A 22,348-nucleotide genomic window follows, 5' to 3' on the forward strand; every position below is an offset into this window, starting at 1 on the left:
AATAGAAAATCCCTGTGTGGTAAGAAAAAACCTCTTTCTGCCCATATGACAGCATGGTGATGTAGGATGTGGAAGGCGTATTTAGAGTCAGTATAGATATTTACATGTAGTCCCTTAGAAAGAGTGAGAGCATGGGTTAAAGCAATTAGTTCAGCTTGCTAAGAAGTGGTAGAAGGAAGGAGTGTAGCAGCCTTAATGATAGATGAGTGGGATACAACCACATAAACAGCTTTAGCCGGTGCCAACTGACTGGGCTTTGAAGAACTGCCATCAATAAACCATGTGTGGTCTGGGTCTGGAATGGGAAAGAGAGAAATATGTGGAAATGGGGAGGATACTATATGAATTAGGAAGACACAGTCATCGGGTTTAAGGCTTGTGTTTATGTTTGGTATTAGATGAGAGGCTGGATTAAAATTGGGGCAGTGTGCAATAGTCACAGTGGGAGTTGCAATAAAGAGTGACTAGAGTTGGACAGGACGTGGGGCAGATAACGGACGTGGGGCAGATAACGGACGTGGGGCAGATAACAGACGTGGAAGATGCGAAGAGGATATGAAAGGCTGAAGACTGTGAGAGCTGTATAGAGTGAGTGAGGCACAGCCTGTGATTGTGAAGGCCTTAAGAAGGAGTAGAGCAGAGGCAGCTGCCGCACGTAGGCATGAGGGCCAGCCCAGGACGGTGAGGTCAAGTTGTTTAGAGGGAAGGCAACAGGACACAGACCCGCTCTTGTGTAAGAACTCCAACTGCTCTGAATTTCAGCAGGGTATAAGGAAAAGGGTTGGGACAAGTTGGTATAACAAAGAATGGGTTAAGTTAAGGGTTTTGTACAGGTAGTTGGAAATAATAGTTGCAATTACGTGGAGCAGCCGAGGGAGCAGGAGGAATAGGCAGAGAAGTTACATGGGGTACCTTGAAAAATAAGGTTATTTATTTACTTTAGAAGAAGTTAGTTGGCAGCCGGGGGTGAAACCAAGAAACAGAATGAAGGAAGAGGATAAAGCGGCACGATAGACAGGAGCAGGGCATTTAAGTTTCCTCAGGAATTCCGGCGAGTTTTAGAGAAGCTGGAGAGAGTACAGGGATTTGGCACCACAGGGTGGATGGGAGGTGGTGTCCCACACCCTAGGGTAAGATAGGGGGACATAAGGGGAGCTATTGAGGGAGGTGTGGGTTCAGGGAGGAGGGCGGCAATGAGGTGTGGCTGTAGCCCAGGAATAGTTAAGGAGGCAGACAATTTTGTTAGGGTATCTTGGCCTAACAGGGGAACTGGATAAGTGGGGATGATTAGGAAAGAATGTGGAAAGGAGTGTTGGCCTAATTGACACCAGACGTGGGGAGTTTGAGAGGCGTGGAGGCCTTGCCGTTAATTCCCACAACAGTTATGGAGGCCAAGGAGACAGGTTAGTGTGGAGTAGGTGGCCCCCATATTGACTAAGAACTCTTACCCTTTTAACTCTCACCCTCCACCGTAAGAGTTACCCAAAGCTCGGCATTTGTGATGGTCCAGGGGCCTCCGCCGAGATGTTCCGGCAGCGTCAGTCTTTAGCCGCCAAGCCGAGGAGCAGTGACATGAGTCGGACAGTCCGACTTTCCATGGGGACCCAAGACAGACAGGGCATGGCTTAGGAGGAATCCCAGGCTGTGGGCATTCCTTAGCCCAGTGGCCAGGTTTCTAACACTTGAAGCAAGGTCCAGGAGGGGCCGCTGGACACTGCAGTCTGGGCACTTTGAAGTCTGTGAACCGGTGTTGTGGCTGGGAATTGTCTTACGGTGGAGGCGAGCGTTTGCAGTTCTGAAATGCATTGCCGCTTGGCTGCTTTCTCGCCATTGTTAAACACCTTGAAAGTGAGGTTAATTAAATCCTGTTGTGGAATTTGAGGGCCCGATTTTTTATTTCTGTAGCATTTTTAATGTTGGGACTGATTGGGTGATAAATGCCTATTAAGCGTTCTTTAGAGGGGAGAGTCGAAGGATGACATTAAGTTACTCCAGGTGAGATTATAGGACTGGGTGAAGTATTGGAGGATTTGGTGAAGAGGAGTCTAACTGTTGGTCAGTTTGGGAAAGGTTGGATAAAGAAAAAGGAACATGCACCCTAACTATGTCTTAGGCTCCAGGCACCTTTCAAAGGGGAAATTTTGGGGCAGGGGTGGAGGAGTTAGCCACAGGACTACACTGCAAGCCCAACTGCGTATGAAGTTGGAAGTTGGCAGGAGGGGCATAAGGAGGTGGGCTGTGGGCAGAGGAGGAGGAGGGAGGCTCTGAGGGGTTTAGGGCCTAGATTTGGGTCTGGTTTGGACAGGCAGGGAGGAGAAAGGTAGGAAGGGCTGATGGACAAGGAGAATTCTGAATCACTGGTGGAGGTAGGAGGAGCGGATGGAAGGAAGAGAAGGAAAATTTGGGATGGGTTACATTGAGAGCAGAGATTAGGGAGGGGTTGGAATGTAAAAAAAAAATGCCTGGATGTAGGGAATTTCAGACCATTTGCCCATTTGTTGGCAAAAATTGTCTAGGTCTTGCAGAATAGAAAAATTGAAAGTGCCATTTTCTGTCCATTTAGAGCCATTGTCCAATTTATATTGTAGCCAAGTGATATTGCAGAAGAAAATAAGATGCTTGGGTATTAGGTCAGGCGATAGCTGGAGGGGTTTGAGGTTTTTTAGAACACAAGCTAAGGGAGAGGAGGGAGGAATGGAGGGCGGGAGATTGCCTATAGTTTAAAGAGTGGTGGAGACAGGGAAAGTGAGTGCATGACCAAGCAGTTTAGCAGACTAATCCTTGGTCTGTACCTGGGGTGAATCACCTGGGGTTAGTCAAAGGGGGCATCCCCCATGTTGATCCATCACCTACGAGTGAGTGCAAGTGAGCAACCAGAGCAGAGGTCTCTGCAATGATCAGTCACCGAAGGAAATGAGTACGAGTGAGTGACAAAGCAGACAAAGTCTCTGCAATGATCAGTTACTGAGGGAAAACTGACTTCCTGGTTCCATGACCCACATAGGATTTTTTCCAATCATAACCTTCATGGAAAGTCCTGTCTTTCTTGTCTCCGCTGAAAGGGAGAGGAAAATGAAACTGAGAGGAGGAAGAAACTGTCAGGTAGCGAGAAGGGCTAAAGGAGAGAGCTGAGGCAAACCACTTACCTGATAGGAGGATGGTAAGTGGATGTGTGGGCTGGTCTGATGAACCTAGGTCATAGGTAGGTCTCTTCACGGCGGAAGCACAAGGAGTAGGGACAGGGGGTTTGGTCTCCTGTAGGAGTTCCCCTGCCCCGGGTTTTGGCACCAAATGTTAGGCGTGTCAGTCACATAAAGAGACCACCAGGCAGGCTTTGTGTGAGCAACATGGCTGTTTATTCATCCAGGTGCTGGCGGGCTGAGGCAGAAAAGAGAGTCAGCAGAGGGCAGTGGGAGAGGAGTTGGTTTTATAGGTTGGGGAAAATGGGCAGTTAAAGGTGGTAATCTATCTTGGGGAAGGGAAGGGCATCACAGGATGCATGGCCACAAGGGTAGAGGTCGTCTATTACAAACAAGCATGATCATAAGGGTGGAGGGTATTGGTTGTGAGCAGAGGGGAGGGTGAGGTACATTACACAGTAACAGGGGTTGGGGTCCTGAGAAACCCAATGTACAGGAGGAAATTCTGCAAGGAGCAGGAACAATGGTTGCAGGTTGCAGGTTGCAGGGGGAGAGCAATTAGTTGAGGGAGGAACAAGTTGTTTCAATTCTTTCCGTGGCCACCTGGTTACCTGTGGTTACTTCAGACTTTCTGGTTCCTGGGGACCATCCAGAGGTGTACATGTGGGTCACCAAGGCTATAATGGCCAGGCTTGAACTTGGAGACCTGACAAATATTTTTAGTTTCTGGGTAAGATTTTATTCTTTTAAAAAAGGATGGCCAGGTGCAGTGGCTTACACCTGTAATTCCAGCACCTTGGGAGGCTGAGGCAGGTGGATCACAAGGTCAACAGTTTGAGACCAGCCTAGCCAAGATGGTAAAATCCCACTGCACTCTAGTCTGGTGACAGAGTAAGACTCTATCTCAAAAAAACAAACAAAAAATGCCTTAGATTAAAAATGATCATAAAAGAGTGAAACTACTATCATAAAGTATGTTATACTGGGAAATTGTTGAGAGATGTGCTGGAGACTGCCGATAGAAAAGGATAGGATCACAGAAAGTGGACTATTCTCTGCCCTCTCTCAGCATCCAGGCTTCAAGTTCTAATGAAGCTTGGGAGAGAGAACAGAGCTAAGGCAAAGAAAATGAACATGTTCTTTAGGGAAATGCGTAACTGAACTTAGAGTGGAGGTGGTCTGGATGACGGGCAAGGGCTGAAAGTAGCAACAAGAAAAACTCTCTTCCAAAGACCGTTCAAACTTCTGTTTGTGGAAGTGAGTGTCCTGCGCAGTGAGTTTACAACTTCAGAGGACAGCAAGATAAGAACACAAAGGCCTTCTTGGAGATAACTCAGAAACAAAAGCTGGGGATATGTGGAATGTGGTGGGAATACAAAAGCCTCGTAGTTTTTAGTGTTGGGAACAGTGGTGTGGCCTCCTTACTGAGTGATATTATACATGCTTTCATCCACAGTTCCTGTCTCATAACTCACATAGCCCTTGTTATGGTGTTGAGGTGCCTCAGGCCTCAGAAACAACAGGATTTTTCTCTCTCTCATTCTCTCTCTCTCTCTCTGTCTCTCTCTCTCTCTCTGACCTTCCTCTTCTCTCCTTTTATGTGCCCGAGGCAGGGCTATAATCTGATTTTGAGTTATAAGACCCTCATTCCGGAAAGCATTCTGCCCCATACTCTGGAAGAAAGAATGCTGCACAGAAAGGTCAAGAAGAATCTGAACAGACAGCCCTTGCTGGGTTTTCCCATTCGGCCTACTGGTACTAAATTATACCATTTTGTCCAATCACGTTTCTATGTGATTGTCAGTCATGCCTATCCAATGACGTCTTCATCAAAGGTCCAAGAAGACAGGGTTTGGAGGCTTCTGGATAGCTGAACACGTAGAGATTTACAAGAGAGTGGATGAGAATTGACCCACGCTGGGAGGGTAGCACACCCCAACTCCACAAGGACAAAAGCTTCTGTGTCCAGGATCCTTCCAGACCTCACCCTTGCATCCCTTCTTCTGGGTATTTATTTGTATCCTTTAAAATATCTTTGTAATAAACTGGTAAATATAAGGTTCCCTGAGTTCTGTGAGCCACTCTAGAAAACTAATTAAACCTCAGGAGAGGGCTGTTGGAACCCCAGTGGAAGCTGGTTGGTCAGAACTTCTGGAGATTGGATTTGTGACTGGTGTCTGAAGTGAGTTGGGGAAGTCTTGGGGACTGAGCCCTCAACCTGGGGATCCAAGGCTATCTCCAGGTAGATAGTGTCAGAATTGAATTAGAGGAAACCCAGCTGGTGTCCTCTGCTTCATGTGTGGGGAAAAACCCAAATACATTTGGTCAAAGAAGTCTGTGTCAAGGCCAGTCATGGTGGCTTATGCCTGTAATCCCAGCACTTTAGGTGGCCAAGGCGGGTGGATCACTTGAGGTCAGGAATTCAAGACCAGCCTGGCCAACATGAATGAAACCCTGTCTCTACTCAACATAGCTGGGCGTGGTGGCACATGCCTGTAATTCCAGCTACTTGGGAGGCTGAGGCAGGAGAATCACTTCAACCTGGGAGGTCAGGGAGGTGGAGGTTGCAGTGAGCCGAGATTGTGCCATTGCCCAGCCTGTGCAACAAGAGCAAAACTTTGTCTCAAAAAAAAAAAAAAAGAAGAAGAAGTCTGTGTCAATTGTCATGGTGAGAGGAGAAAAAAACACCCACACTGAATGTTGTTTTTTCCACATTCCCACTGAGTATGAAGAATGGTTGTTGATGGTTATCACTGGAGATTGAAAACTGGATTCCTTTTTCACCAGGAATTGGTGCTTGCCATGGTTGGGGATACACCGTGATGGATCTGTGACTTGTTCCTCTGAAAGCTGGCCCAAGGTTGTACGTGTGTGAATCTGGGGGAATTTACACAGGCTCTTGGCTGTAAGTAGTTCAGTTTCATTTTTAAAGTTTATTACTAACTGCTTAACTGTAGTTGAAGCCTGAGAATCTTATCTACATTGATATAACTTATGCTGTTAGCATTTCACTTTATGCAGCTCTTAATCCACTCCCCATGCCCCAACTTGAGGCTTAATTTGGTATATGTAATGATTTATGTTGTTTTCACAAGAATAATAAATAGGGCTGACAGTTCAAAGAGAGGACAATAAAGCCGTAAATATAAAAGGGGAGTAATGCCATTGAACCTTAGTTTTACTGATATCATTTTACTTTTCCTGTTATATTATAACTGATATTATCAACATGTGTCTATTTTGTTGATACTTTTTGCACTGATCTTGCCCTGATTTGGTCATTTTTGGTGAACAAATTTAGAAATATGAGCATAACATAGAAAAAGAACACCTGTCATAGAGATACATTTCCTATAAAGGTGCATACTTATATGCACATAAAATTATATATGAATGCAGAACATGTTATACAATGAAAAATAAAAATGGTCCTGCCTATGGTAGAATTACTGCTGTAGGAAGTAGAGGGGAATTGCAGTGATATCTTTGGAAGCATAGGAAAGACCATCAAGCAACTCTAAACTATGCCACATAAAAAATAGCTGAAAAAGTGTGATTTTTCAACTTGAAGAAAATAGACCCACTAAACTTGATATCTGCCTCCAAATATGTGAAGTCTGTCTTACAGAATGAACAGGATTGTTAGGTAGGGCCCCAGGGGCAGATAATGAGGGATGTATCTTCCAGAAAAGTACAGCAGAGTATCTGCAACATTCAAATCTCCGTCCCTGGCTCTGAGAGGAAAAACACCACCCGGGTTACAGCCCAGCCTTCATCACTATATGCCTGCTAACAGAGAGGACAGATAAAAGCATCTACTCAGCCAACTGTGCCAGCAACCAAAGATAAACCCTGATGGGTTTGTGCTTTATTCTTCTAAAATTGGTGTCAGGGTGCACAGTAAATGCATTCTGGAGAATTAGGGGAAGTTTATAGGCAAAAGTAGAGACAAAGTAGATACTAACTAGTATCAGATTTCGTCTTTCTTTCTTTCTTTCTTTCTTTCTTTCTTTCTTTCTTTTTGAGATGGAGTTTTGCTCTGTTGCTCAGGCTAGAGTGCAATGGCGCCATCTCGGCTCATTGCAACCTCTGCCTCCTGGGTTCATGCAATTCTTCTGCCTCAGCCTCCCAAGTAGTTGGGATTACAGGTGTCCACCAACACTCCGGCTAATTTTTGTATTTTTAGTAGAGACAGGGTTTCACTGTATTGGCCAGGCTGGTCTAGCACTCCTGATCTCAAGTGATCTGCCTGGTATCAGATTTTTGCAGAGACTAATAGATATCAAGTATCAAGTTTTAGCAAACCATAAAAATATTAACAATCCCAAAGAAAAGCCAAGCATGGAAAGAAAGTACAAATTCTGCCCCTCGTTTGCTGGTGTAGCCATGGACATTTTAACAGCAGTTACATTGATCTGTTCTGCTATAGGCACGCTCCATGCATTTCCCTGGGGAAACTGCAGCAACCAGGATTGAATGCTTAGGGTTGGTTTGTTTGCTGGGGGGGGGGGGGGGGTGGGGGGGGGTGGAGTTGTTTTAAGGAACACTCCCAGCTCAGTGTCTATTTATCTATTCATTGAGGTCCTCACAGCTTGTCAGTCAGAAAACTCAAATGGGTTAAAAGAGTGAACTCTGGAGCCAAGGTGCTGGGGTTTAATCCCATTTCTACACAATGATTGGCTTTTTATTGTTATTATCACTAGTCCCTCAAGGTCATAGGCAGAGTCAGACCACTATTTCCCCGTAAGAAAAATAAGCCTCAGCCAGGTGCAGTGGCTCATGCCTGTAATCCCAGCACTTTGGGAGGCCAAGGCGGGTGGATCACCTGAAGTCAGGAATTCAAGACCAGTTTGGACAACATGGTGAAACCCTGTCTCCACTAAATATGCAAAAATTAGCCAGGCATTGTGCTGCATGCCTGTAATCCCAACTACTTGGGAGACTGAGGGCAGGAGAATTGCTTGAACCCGGGAAGTGGAGGTTGCAGTGAGCCAAGATTGCACCATTGCACTCCAGCCTGGGCAACAAGAGTAAAACTCTGTCTCAAACAAAAAAAAAAAAAAAAAAAAGAGAGAGAGAGAGAAAAGAAAAGAAGGAAAAAAAGAAAGAGAAAGAGGCCTCTTAAGTAATACCCTAGTCCAGCTATCTTGGTATCTGGGTGTGATTCTTGGTGAATAAAGCTGTAGAAACACAGACGTCCAGAAGCAGGTTGATGATGGTTCCTAACCCCTCTTTCCTTTATGTCTCTAAACAAAACAAGAGTTTATGACAGATTTGCTACTTTATTCTGTCTATCTGACTACTCAGATAGTCAGTAACCATAATTTTAACAAGCATTGATTCAAATATTAAACTACTCAATAGATCTATCAGCGTGGATATCTTGCAAGCACCTCAATTTCAGCATCCCAGAAATTATAGACTCAGTCTTCTCTTGGCATTTCTAATATTTGTCAACATGCTTAGCTATTTCCAAAATCATTTTCAGTTTGGCAATGCTACCCTGCTAAATTTTTCTCAAATCTATCTCTCCCTTTGACTCATTTTGGAACTGCCCTGATTCAGGGCTTCTTGACTTACTGTCTGGATTCCTGCTCTAATCTCTCAATGCTTTCTCTCAAGGTGGGTGGATCACCTGAGGTCAGGAGTTGGAGACCAGCCTGACCTTCTCTTCTGTATAACACTTCGCTCATCTATACAACCATAAAGAGGAGCTTTCTAAAATGCAGATCTGATCTTAGACTCCTATTTCCTATAAAGTCTAAAGCCCTGGGCACTGTTTTTATGGTTCTTCATGGTTCCAATTAATCTTTCTAGTCCTGCCACTCCCTGCTGTTCTTGTTCAGCCTTGAAGGCTATTAGCAGATTTCTCCCAGCTGCCTTCCCTGCCCTCAGCATCACAGAGTGCCAGGACCCTTCTGGGCCTTTGCTCATGCTACTTGCTTTACCTGAATGCTCTTTCTCCTGTCCCTGATCTAAAAACCTCTATTCAATCTTAAAGGCCCAGCTCAAATATCACTGTTGTTAAATTTCTTTGTGTTAGGATTTCTTCTACAGAATCCCTTAACACTGGGCTTAGACAGCATTTTAGCATTTTAATAGCATTAAAGATATAGCTGGCTTAAAGGCAACAGATTAAACACACAAATGGTTTACTCTGACAATTAGATTAGGTGCTTTTTAAATTATATTATTTATAGTTTTATGCATTTTAACCTTCGCAGCTAGCCCAATCCTAAGCACATGGTAGGTACTCAAAAACGTTTGTTGAGTGAATAAATGAAATAGATATTTTACCTCAAATATATTAATATGTTTACTTTTCATCAGCACAATCAAATAGAGATGTACTTTTTGCCTGCTTTAAGTTACCTACTTACTAATTTATAGCAATCTATTAATGCATGGGTGAATATCACCCTAAAAAGATAATTCTGCCTTCTTTTTGAAGTGGCAATGGACTCAGCGAAAGGAAAGGGGTCAGGACCATCATTTATTCATTCATTTGATGCCTATTATCATGCACTGCTCTAGGTTCTGGAGAGTCAGTGAAACAGACAACATTCCTATTCTCCAGGATCTTCTCTTCCATAAAGACACAACAGGAAAGAAACAAGTAAACAGACAAACAAGGTAGTTGTATTTAGTGATAAGGACTAAGAGAACCATAAAATGGAATAATGTGTACAACCTAATTAGGGATGGGGAATACATGAGATTAGGTGGTACCTTGCTGATGAAGTGAGACCTGAATGTTGAAAGAAGCCAGCCATGTAATGATCTGGAGATAGAGAGGACAGTTAGGGTAAAGCCTAAGGACAGGAATGAGAAAAAGGCAGGAGGCAATGTGGCTGCTGGTATTTAGCAAGGGGGTCACATGGTGTAGCGGATGCTTTCCATGGTTCTACATTTATGTCTGAGTATATCTTCAGAAGGCTATGCAGACTTAAATGGGGAACAGATCCTCAGAGCAAGATAGCAGACTTCTCCAGGTCTTGTATCTTGGAAATGAAAGGTGTAATTATTCAAAAGGATTCTGACTGTCTCAAAAGTTTAGGATCAAATGTCAGGCTAAAGTAAAATGATTTTAGATAGCATTACACCTTTATTGTCTATTGAAATGTTAACCTGAAGTAATCAAAAGGGTCAGAATTTATTTTTAAAGAGAATTCATTTAAGTCTAAATGTGCCTCTCTTGTACTTCTAGGGGTTTCTATTTGTTATAAGTTAGTTTGGGTTACAAAGACTTAATTTTAGTGTTTTAAATTTGATTTGAGGAAGTATGGCAAATATCAAAAGTTTAAAACACTTCATATCAAAATAGGATCACAAGTTACAATAAAAATAAGTCAGTCATTTTGTAAAAGTGATCATTTAAAGGTTTCACAAACAACAAAAACTTTTAATCTTTGATAAAGAGGAGACCAAAGTCTTTAAACAAAGGCCTAATGAACACAACATGAGACCAACAGAATCTGTCTCTTCCTCTGTCCAATTTTTTTTTACAGTTTTTGCAAAAGGTAAGCACAATTTTTCTTAGTATTTCTTGTTAATACTACATGAAATTCCTGTTCAAAGGAGGAAACCAACTTTTACTTTTGTAGTAGTGTATTATCAATACTAAAGCCAATTTTAATAAACCCCCCTTTTTTTTGAGACAGAGTCTCACTCTGTCATCAGACTGGAGTTCAATGGCATGATCTTGGCTCACTACAACCTCCGCCTCCTGGGTTCAAGCAATTCTCCTGCCTCAGCCTCCCAAGTAGCCGAGACTGCAGACATGTACCACCACACCCAGCTAATTTTTGTATTTTTAGTAGAGATGGGGTTTCACCATGTTGGCCAGGATGGGCACGATCTCTTTACCTCGTGATCTGCCTGCCTCAGCCTCCCAAAGTGCTGGGATTACAGGCGGAAGCCACTGCACCCACACCCAGCCAATAAAACCTTTAGAACAAATCCATTCAAAAGCTTGTATTACTTCTTAAAAATTTTTTTCTATTTATTTCTTTCCCCAACATTTTAGAACTTTTTAGTTTATTTAATCATACTCCTTTAATTTAAAATAATTTTAAACAACCTCTTAACTAGACAAATCACTTTTTTACTAAAAAACCACATTTTTATGTTTTAGTTTTTTCTAAAAATACATCATTTTTATATTTGCATCCAAGATTGTTTTTCCCATGCCTAGTATTTAATTACATATATAATTAATTTGGCTCACAGCCAAGTCAAGCAAATATCAAAAATATAACAAAAGGAACAATTTATGACCTTAAATATCTATTAGAAACAGTGTAACCTTGTCTAACCCATAGATCCTGGCAAAATGTCTGAATTATATTTAATACTAACAATTCTGAAAACATTTTTATGTTATTTTGGCAACAATTTTAAAACTAGTCCTACTTGCTAAGGATTACTAAAATCATGTGAACTAAAAGGCATTTGAGTTAGTTTCTATTTTTCTGATAAAATATTTAAGTATTTACTTTTTCTTTAAGCCAATTAATTAAAGTTCTTTTCCATATTTTGATAGTGAAATATCACGTACTCATGACACATATAAATGTATAGATATATAGACATACAGACAGAAGTAGATCTTATAGCTTTAGAATATTCTTCATTTGCCAATTTTTAAATAGCTTTTTTCTCCCTTTAGACTCTCAAGGCCTAAGCAATTGTTAGTTAGGCAATCCTCAATTTGCATGCCCAAAGACATGACTTTTGGATGAACATTTATATACCAAAGGCACAGGAAGTAGATCTAAACACAATTATTTGTTCAGATAAAGAAGGGAATAGGTAAAGATTCAATCAAGACAAAATTGCTGAAAAGAGTGTCTTAAGAAAGGTAAATTACCCAAACTTTAAGCCAATGTCTTCCCCACTGTAAAAGGTTCTAGTGGTTTAGGTGCAAGAGGGAGATGCCCTAACAAATGGAGATTTTCTTTATAAGTGTAATTTTTTCTTTTATATAGAATTTCAAAATAATTCACTAAATACCAGAAAGTCATATTTTAGAGACCAATCTACACATAGGTGGTCTTTTTAACTTTGCTTGGTGTTTTTTGTTAGATTATTGACTTCAGGGGTAGCCCTTTAATGAGTGGGGCAAGGAAAGCATTTTTTTTTTTCTTTCTCTCTCTTTTTTTTTTTTTTGAAATGAAGTTTCACTCTTGTTTTCCAAACTGGAATGCAATGGTGCAATCTCGGCTCACCACAACCTCTGCCTCCTGGGTGGGTTCAAGGGATTCTCCTGCCTCAGCCTCCCTAGTAGTTGGGATTACCATGCCCTGCTAATTTTGTATTTTTGGTAGAGACAGAGTTTCACCATTTTGATCAGGCTGGTCGCGAACTTCTGACCTCAGATTATCCGCCTGTCTTGGCTTCCCAAAGTGCTGGAATTACAGGTGTGAGCCACCATGCCCAGCAGAAAGCATTTTCTATACCTGGACTCAGTATAGGTAGCTCTGAAAAGAAACAAGAATACTTTTCCTGAAGATTTCCTGAATCTTTTATAAACATTCTATCCAGCTTTTTTCCTAGTTTAAACCAAGAGTATCGTTTCACATGCCACACAAACCAATAAGTCTTAACAAAGGTTATGACTTAACTGATAATAAACTAGGCATCACCAAAGAAGTGCAAAGCAGTCCTCACAAGATATAGAACCACACCAAAGACAGGTCAAAGGAAGAAAAGTTTTGCTAGCTGCAAATGGAGTACACCTCACATTTCTGTCTGGCTATATTTCTACCATCTCAGCTTGTCAGCTAAGTGCCTATGCATGAAGGTCCAAAAGCCTTGTATGCCCCAGAAATGGAAAGACCAGATATCAAAATCTGTCCATAGAAGAGAAAAAAATCAATAACCAATGGGTACTCCAAAAGAACGAAAGTGATATGAGTAATTTAAAACACATCAGACTGGTTCCCTGACAGGGAATTGATCCTGGGCCACAGCCATAGCAGCACAGAATCTTAGCCACCGACTGCTGTGTGGAAAGCTTTCCTTTAAGTCCTACAGGGGATCCAAAAAGGACATTTTGAGATATAAGGGATTTTAACTTGTTTCAGATCTGAGTCCAGCTGTAATGTTGCTTAGCTAATCCCCTGGATGTTAACATTTTACAGACATGTTAAGCTTTTATCGTTAAGGGACTGCAAAGTTCAGCAGAGCATTTAAAGGGTAGTATCTGATATTGGGTCAATAAATCATCAGTGTCATTTATTAATTCCAGTGTAGAAAAAAAAAGTTGGATCTGTATTTTATAATTTCAGTAGCTTCATTTTCATTCTGTAGCAACTCTGTTTGTTCCCTCTGGTCCAAATTTAAATACATTTTCTCCTTTTGAGAGAAAGAAATGTGTGCAATATGGAATTCCAAAAATTTGCCTAGGAGATGTGTGGGAGTTGAGGGAACGAGCAAAAAGAGATAAGTTCAGATCATAGAGGTAGAAGAAGGAGCAGTTGGAAGTAAAAGGGAGAAAGCTTTCAATGTCTTTTTAAATTTAGAAATAGTTTTAGGCAATCTCTTGTAAAGAAATGACTTTATCAGAACGTCTTTTAGAAGCTTCTAAGTACCATTGAAAAATAGCTCTCTCAATTATTTTGTTTTTATTTTATAGCCACCTTTTGTTTTTAATTAAACTTGCATATAAACTAATGTAGGTATTTCAAAGGTACCCCATTTTTGCTATGGCTTAAGTAAAACCATTCTTCTAGATAATGATGGGCAATAACACCTTAAATATTATATATAAATCTAACTGTAGTTTTAAAAGGTAGATCTCTCCTTTAGAAGCATGATAGTGCGTAAGTTAGATTTTCCTTTTGAATGACCAAAAAGACCTTGTAGGAGAAATTTTGGTCATTCAAGGAGAAAGTGTAGATTCACCAATTGAATCAAGCTTTAGAACCTGACCAGTTTTAAAGACTATAAATTTTCCCTTAAGCCACAATTATTTCACTTTTTGTTTATAAAAAGAAGTTGTTTCTCCTTAACCAAATTTCATACAACAGAAAAGGTTGGAAACTCTAACAAGAAAGACGTTCAAAATCTTAACCTCAGTAAAAAGTGAAAATCCCAAATCTGCAGTCAGCAAAATCTCTAGGTAATAGCTAATGAAACTCCTACCTTAGAAGCAGAGCTTCAATTCGAGCTCCATTGATTGTGAATTAGGTTGATTGAATACAGTCTGAATCTCCAACCCAAATCAGGGAGATTTGAAATCCGAAAGGAGCCTCAACAGATGCCCACTGGCTCTGACAAGGTCAGATGAACAAAACCCATTCACGCTGGTACTAAGTCTCTAATTGTGGGCAAAATGACAGGGATCACTGGAGACTTGTTTCTGGTCCCCCTGGGTCACCAAAATGTCAACCTGAAATAATCAAAAGGGTCAGAATCTAGTTTAAAGAGAATTTATTCAAACACTAAGTTTGAGGATAGACCATACAAGAAGAACAGATTTCAAAAAATGGAAGTCAATGTTTTGAAGCACAGCAGTTTGGAATCAGTTATATAGACAAAGCGAGAGAAGCTTAACAGAATTTCAGCATCTTTCTGTGTGAGGCTTAATGCATAGTTACGATAATCTAATTAGCTGAGGTGGTCTTTTTCTTTTGAGAAAGGCATATTTAACATTCCACACTGAAGATGTAACTGTCATGGAATCTTGTGTGGCATCTGGTCTGAGTTAGGTACAGGACAATAAAGGAGAAAGTTAATCTATAACAAAGATCCATGATTGGAAGAGGGGAGATCTGGTTTCTGTCTCTTTTAGTCATTTACAGAACAAGAACATTAAAGAGGAGAGTTAAGCTATATTCTAAGAAGCAGAATTGCAAACATGCTATGTGACTCAGGCTCCAGGGCTTAACTTCCTCTCTGGCACAATAAAGTTAGGGTGTCCTGAAATTTTATTTTATTTCACAATAAACTGCTGTGAACATGGTAAGAAGCAAATACAGTAAAATCCCTTAATATATTGCTGGTATTAGAATAGACAATATTGCCCCTGTTCAAGTTTAAATCTATTATATTAAGCTTTTCTTTATTTGCAAGTTATATGTTTCAAAAATTGTTTTCTATCATTCAAAACTATGGTAGATACTATACAACAACAAGCTTCATTATAACAGAATTTTAATAGATCAAATGAAAATACTTATTGCTAAATTTAATAAAATTAAAACTCTTGGTTAGATGAGAGTATAAACTACTTGGATTTTTTTTACAGTTTAAAGATAAAATAAGAGGCTTCAATGTTAAAAGGCAAGATTTGCTGGGTAAACATTGTTTTCTACTTGATGTTAAAACATCCTATCAATTCTTCAAGGCTGAACTAGCAGATTAAACAAATAAGAAAATGCAGTCACCAAGCAATTGAGGGAATGTCAAAAGAGCAGGCAGTTTGTAGTGAATACAATGAACATACGCCTTTGTTTTATTTTTAAGAATTTAGTCCATCAGGGGTCAGTAACCACCAAAAGCCTAATTAAAATGTTAATGAAAATCCTATGCAACTGTCTTCCCTTGGACCAGAATAAACTTGAGGCAATACGGAATTTAATCACACCTACACTGGGAGACATTCCTTTAACCTAAGATACCAGTAGATTCAAAATTAGAGTATTATCTCAATTAATATATGCAGCACACTAGGCCAATTGCCTTAAGGAATTAGACCACAGATTTTTAAAATGTACAAAAGAGAAAAGACTACCTCCAAAGTCCTTTCTAAGAAGCATGACTTTCTCCTCAACTTAACAATAAGATGTAAGATTTGAAGGTCCAATCTTTGGACAAGTTTAAAATAGAAACCCTTTACCTATACAGCAAGTACCAGAGCACTGTAGCCACAGTTCATAAAGAGGATTTGGGTGAGTGTGTTCTCCGACCATCTAAGAAACTTATCACCAGTAAATTTCTGAGTCCCAGAATGTGCTTTGCTTGTTTTCTGACATTTATTTTCTGTGCAAGTAGCTTTTCCTGCCCAAGTGGAGATTCCCTGGCAATGATAAATAATGTACTTTATGCCCAAAAACCTCATTAGAAATACAGACCATGTTTATCAACTTGATTTTAGGAGCAAGAGATTGGACGTGATGTTTTCCTGGCCTTGTGCAGTCTGCCTCACTTTAGAAGAGGTACAGAGCCTTATTATTAACAAGGAAAAAAACAATTTATAGAGTTCTTTGAATATGCCTTCGAGACCTGTGATTGATTAGACTTCAGAAGGTTAAGAAGGAATATGACACAATTTGAGATTTATATAAAGGACAAATGAAAAAGAACTGGGAGTTTTATTTTAAAATAACCCCCCTAGGGTCTTAATAAAATACGCAGCAGTCATTACTTGATATCCTCACCACCTCTTCTGCCCCTTCCTAACGAAACTGGAAGAACTTGAAAGAACCTTAAGTTTATTTTACCCCATGGGTCCATGTCTGTTGGTCAGTTTGAAAATAAAGCCTAAAACAATAACCAAAGAAAGTTTGAATATACATCCAGGATAATAAACAGGTTTCATATTCCTGACAAATTCAATTAGTGGTGGTGCCTGGAGTTCTATGTTGAGCAGAATGGCAAAGTATGTTGGTTTGGTGAGAAAGAAGCCGTGATCGATTTTATCATAGACTCAGGAAGGGAACGTAGCAGCACTCACACTATGCTTTTGCTAACTCTGTTAAAGACATTCAAAGAAATCATGGAGATGAAATGTTTGTTTTAGAGAATCATGATGGAGAAAAAATAAAACTTTCATACCAAAAAGGGAGAAAAGGTAAAATGTGTGTGTGTGTGTGTGTGTGTGTGTGTGTGTGTGTGTGTGTGTCTATGTGTCTGTGTTTTCCATGTAATGCTTCTATGGTAAAGTCATTCATATATTCATTAATTACATATTTATTTAGTGCTTATTTAATATTAATAATACTGTAATGTCTATAACATATAATGTAAATATAAAATATTTCATATTTAATGTACTTACCTACAAAGCACATAAATATAAAATAATATGAATTATAAATTATATATAAATAATAACATAATAAATATTTATTGAGTACTTCATTCCAAGGTGATAGAGATATGATAGGAAACAAACTTCCCACACTATTATAATCCATGTGAGGAAAAATCAAGAAGGCAGTTGAACAAGTTAACATATTCTGGGAGTTATAATGGCTGGGAATTTTTTTTAAAAAGCAAAGAAAGGGAATAGAGATTATGGAGGGAGTGATTTCATATGAAGTGGTCAGGGAAGACTTCTCTAAGAAGGTGGCATTTGAGGAGAGCCTGAAAGAAGTGAGTGGCAGAGCTGTGTAGATATATGGTGGCAGGTACCCAGTTCAGGAAGGAGTGATGGGGGAGTATCCTTGACATGTTTAAGTTCAGTGTAGCTGGCCTGTAGAGAGCATTAAGGAGAGTGGAGGAGATAAGGTGAGAGAAGAAGTGGAGGGGAGGGGCTACAGCCGGGAGCAGATGATGAGGGGCCTAGCTTCACTGTCCATTGTAAGAGACGTGTCCCTTATTCTGAAACAAAGTTACCAGTGGAGAATTCTGAGCAGAAGAGTGACATGGATGACATGGATGACTTGGCTGCTGTTGAGAAAAACTGTGGCATGGAAGGGAAAGGGACAAAAATAGCAGAAAATACACCACTCAGGAGGCTGCTGCAATAATCCAGGCAAAAATGATGGTACTCGAACCAGTATCGTTGTGTTGGAGGTGATGAGAAGGGATCGCATTGAGAATATATTTTGAAGGTAAAGCAGACGGAATTTGCTAATGGATTGGAGGTGAGATGTGAGAGAAAGAGAAGACTCCAGGAAGACTCTAATATTTATGGCTGAGCAACTAGTAAACTAGATGTGTCATATGTTGAGATAAGCAGAATTGTGAGAGCGGCATTTTCAGGAAGATCACTCCTTAATCTTTGAATCTGTTAGATTTTTTAAAATGTTTTAAATCAACTTCATTAGATATAATTCACAAACAATAAAATATACCAATTTAAAATGTTTAGTTTGATATGTTTTGACAGTTGTGTGTTTTTATGTAACTATCACTGCAATCAAGATATAGAATTTTTTTTTCTTAACCTCAAAATTTGTCTTGAGTCCTATCCCAGTCAATTCCCAGCCATCACAGGCCCCAGGCAACAACTGATCTGATTTTTGTCCCTATACCTTAAACTGGTTTCTTCTAGCATTTCATATACATGTGATCATATAGTATGTAATTCTTTGGGTTGACTTCTTTCACTCAGAGTAATATTTTTATGATTTTATATATGTTATGTGTATCAGTAGTTCATTTCTTTTGTTGTTGTTTTTTATTATTATTATTGAGTTCTAAGAGTTCTTTCTATATCCTGGATATTATTCTCTTGTCAAATACATGCATAACAAATATTTTCTCCTAGTCTGTGGCTTGTCTTTCCTTTTGAATAGAACTTTTAATTTTGTTAAAGTTTAATTCATCAAATTTCTTCTATAGTTTGCGTATCTTGTTTCCAAAAATCTTTTTACCTGTCCTAAGGTTGCAAAAACTTTCCCCTATGCCTTCTTCTAGAAGTTTTACAGTTTTAGTTTTAAGTTTAGGTCTATGATTCATTTCGAATTAGTTTTTGTATACGGTGTGAAGCTTGTTTTTTTCCAAACTGATATCTTCTCCAGCGCCATTTGTTGAAAATAATTTACTTTCCCCATTGAATTACCTTGGCACCTTTTAAAAAATTCCATTGACCATAGATGTCAAAGTCTATTATTGGACTCTATTCTGCTGAATCTATCTATATGTGTATTTGTCATGCAGTACTACACTGTCCTGAAGACTATACCTTTATAGCAAGACTTGCTTTGACCCTCCAGGAAGTGGTTAATATCTGGATTTCCTTACCATCTGTTGATTGCCTTCTCAGTTCTACGATTTAAATGCATTAAGTTCTCTTTGTTCTAAATACTTGAAGTGGGTTATGTTTCTTAGGTTAAATCTGATCAATAGAAATTCTCACAAAATTGCTAGGTAAGTACTAGCCATTTTAATTATCCTCACTTTAGAAGAGGAAATTGAAGTACAAAGAAATTAAGTAATTTGCCCCCGTTGAAAGAGGCACAAAATGGTGGGGGCAAGATTCAAAGCCAGGCAGTCTTGCTCCAGAGCTTGTGCCTCTAACTTCTGCTCTGCTGCTGGAGGCATCATCGTACAGATGATATTCAAACTGAGTGAAATCACAGAGAATGGGTGTAGGAAGAGGTCAGTAGACTGAGTCCAGGGGAACTCAATTGTTTAAGTCTCAGAAAGATGAGGAAGAACTAAGGAAGGAGGCTGTAAAGAAACAATGAGTGAAGGAAGACAACCGTGAGAAGGAATTGTCCTAGAAACCAGCGAAGAAAGTGTTTCAAGAGAAAAGGCAAAATCAACTATGCCAAATGTTGCCAGAAGGTCAAGTTTTGTGAGCCTTGGGAAAAGGTCATTGGCCACACGGGTTATTGATGCTCTTGATAAGACCAGTTTGGGTAGAATTGTGGGGGAAGAGTTAGCCCAATTAGAATGGGTTCAAGAGTGAATAAGAGGAGACAAAATGGAGACAATTACACACCACTCTTTAGCTGTGTGGGTGTTGGGGAATGGGTGAGAGCTGTGGGTAGGGAGGGGAGAGATGAAGTCAGGTATGTGTAATGAAACAGATGATCTAGTCAAAAAGAAAATATTGATAATGTAAATGCCGGAGACAGAAACCACACACGTTGAAGTGTTTCCAAACACATAACTTGCTACATAGTGCCGTATGCTTTTCAATGATAAGAACATGAAGTGTAATTCCCCTCCCCACAAGAACGTTACATCACATCATATCAGATCTACACATGTGAGTTAGCGGCCTCAAGTACTGGACCCTAAAACGCTTATAAATCCAAAGTTTTGGACAAAAATATTGAGAACTTAGGTCCTGGCAGGGCTACACTCTGTCAGCTGCCTCTCTGAAGACCAAGAGCCCAAGCTGTGGCAGGGCTACTCTCTGTCAGCTTCAGGCTACTCTCGGAAGCCTTACCCATCAATCCTGGCACTGCCCACTAGTGTCTAGGACCTTGCTGGTCATTATGGAGGCACACTGTGTTTGTCAAACTATTTCTTCCAAGAACCTCTCATAGAAAGGTCCACCTCAAACTTCTATTTGACTTTAGATCTACAGATGCTTGCTTCTATCCTAATTGAACAACTAAACTTTAATAATTGGATTCTAAATGAAATTACAACTCACTCACGATGTGGTTAATATACAGTAGTCTCCCTTTACCTTTGGGGAATATGCTCCAAGACTCCCAGTGGACACCTAAAACTACAGATAGTACTGAACCCTATATACACTATGCACAAGCTTTCTTATTTCTTCTTTACAATTTTGTGGGTAGAAGATTCATGCTTACCATAGATCTTAGCAACCTCAGCATACTTTTTTTTCTTTCCTTATTAAGTTGACAACTTTCCCCTTTTCACTTAAAGGTAGCACTTTATGAACTCTCTTTTGAATATCTGGGTTGCCTATATCACTACTCTGGTGCTTTGGGGCATTATTAAGTAAAATACAGGCACCTCATTTTTTGAGTGTATTCCCTGTAATATTTGTTCTCATTATTCTCCCCTACTTTGAGCATTGTGTGGAAGAAAGAAAAGAACCTCATTGCATGGCAATAAACAATGTGATTCATAAAACCACACTGTGATCTTCTTATTTTAACCACACAAAACATCCCAAGTTGGGCAGTACCCAAATTCATGCAGAGACAAATGAGGAAGGGGGCCAGACCCAATGCCAAAAGGAAGAATCAAGTGCAAGAGGAGGAAAAATAGCCCATTCCTAATGGTGGAATAAGGCAGAGGATATGGGAGCAAGGTGGTTTGACAGACGTTGTGGTGGGAAGGTGTGAAAGTCCTCCTCTAGTGGCTTCTATTTTCTTGGGAAAATAAGGAGTTAGATCATCAGTTGAGAGCGAAGAGAAGCAAGAAAGTTGTGGAGGCTTAACTAAAGTGGAAAAGGTATCAATTAGGAGACTGGAAAGTAAACTGATCAGGGCTATATTGTAGAATTGCCCAGTGGCAGCACTAGAGACCTGTTTGAAGTTAATAATTGCAACTTTAAACTGAAATTCAGTCACTTGATACTAAGTACCTTTCATTTTCTGAATGGTCACTTTTTTTTTTTTCTAATAATATAGTTGGAAAAGGATAATAAGACAGATCTCTGAATTTTAAAAACTGATGAAAGGAATCTCCATAAAATTTGCCAATTAAATCATAGTAGTCTATCAAAGATAATTTTATGATTTTATTAATTCACTTCAATTATGTAAGAGAACTCCTGGATTTTAGAAAATAAACAATTAGGTATTTAGAGGAAAAAGGGATAATCATATGAGCAGCTTACTCTTAAATAATTTAGAAAAAAAATGTAAGTATAAAAGGAAATATATGTATATTTTTTCCTTCCTGGCTTTATTAAGATATAATTAACAAATGAAAATTGTATCTACTTATGGTATACAAAATAATGTTTTGATATATGTATACATTTTGAAATGACTAAATCAAACTGATGAACATAATTTTGAAGTAAAGATTTATTTTTAACAAAATGCACATATAAAAAATAAAAGTCAGGGGAATATGTCCCTTATGGCATTGGATACTTTAAACCCTACTATATGGAGAGAAACAAAGTAACACTACTCATACTAAAAACAAAGTAGATGAACAAAGTGGGTTTCTTCCAAGGCCACTTGGATAAATTCTTGTACAGAGTAATCAGTCTATATAGGGGGTTATGGAAGGGGAGGTTGATTGACTTAATGCAAGATTTCTCACCTTTAGCGCTCTTGACATTTTATGGCCAGATAATTCTGCAACCTCCGCCTCCCAGAGTCAAGCAATTCTCCTGCCTCAGCCTCCTGAGTATATTCTTAATCGGAATCTTTGTAGTATTTCTCCATTAAGTAGCTTCATTATGCTGGATGTTGGTCAAATAGAGAATAAGGTTCTAAAGAAAAATAATTTTTGTACAATTGTATGATGTTTTGTGTTTTAAGCTAAATATTATTACAAAAGAGTCAAATAATTTTAATTTAAAAGTCTATAAAGTAGAAAAGTTACAGTAAGCTAATTTATTACTAAAGAAACTTTTTTATATAACT

General features: G+C 39.4%; 1 protein-coding gene across 1 annotated transcript in view; it reads left to right on the forward strand.

Moving 5' to 3' along the window:
• The first annotated feature begins 586 nt into the window (after window positions 1–586).
• The window catches only part of MME (membrane metalloendopeptidase), a 146,191-nt gene continuing 124,429 nt past the window's right edge, over window positions 587–22,348 (forward strand). The window contains exons 1-2 of the mRNA XM_021669536.2: window positions 587–733; window positions 5,928–6,045. The gene's annotated coding sequence lies outside the window, so the exon portion shown is untranslated. The remainder of the gene's footprint in view (window positions 734–5,927; window positions 6,046–22,348) is intronic.

This window comes from Aotus nancymaae, unplaced genomic scaffold, assembly GCF_030222135.1.
Source record: "Aotus nancymaae isolate 86718 unplaced genomic scaffold, 86718_ANA_hifiasm-v0.15.2.pri h1tg000019l, whole genome shotgun sequence".
NCBI classification, from domain to species: domain Eukaryota; kingdom Metazoa; phylum Chordata; class Mammalia; order Primates; family Aotidae; genus Aotus; species Aotus nancymaae.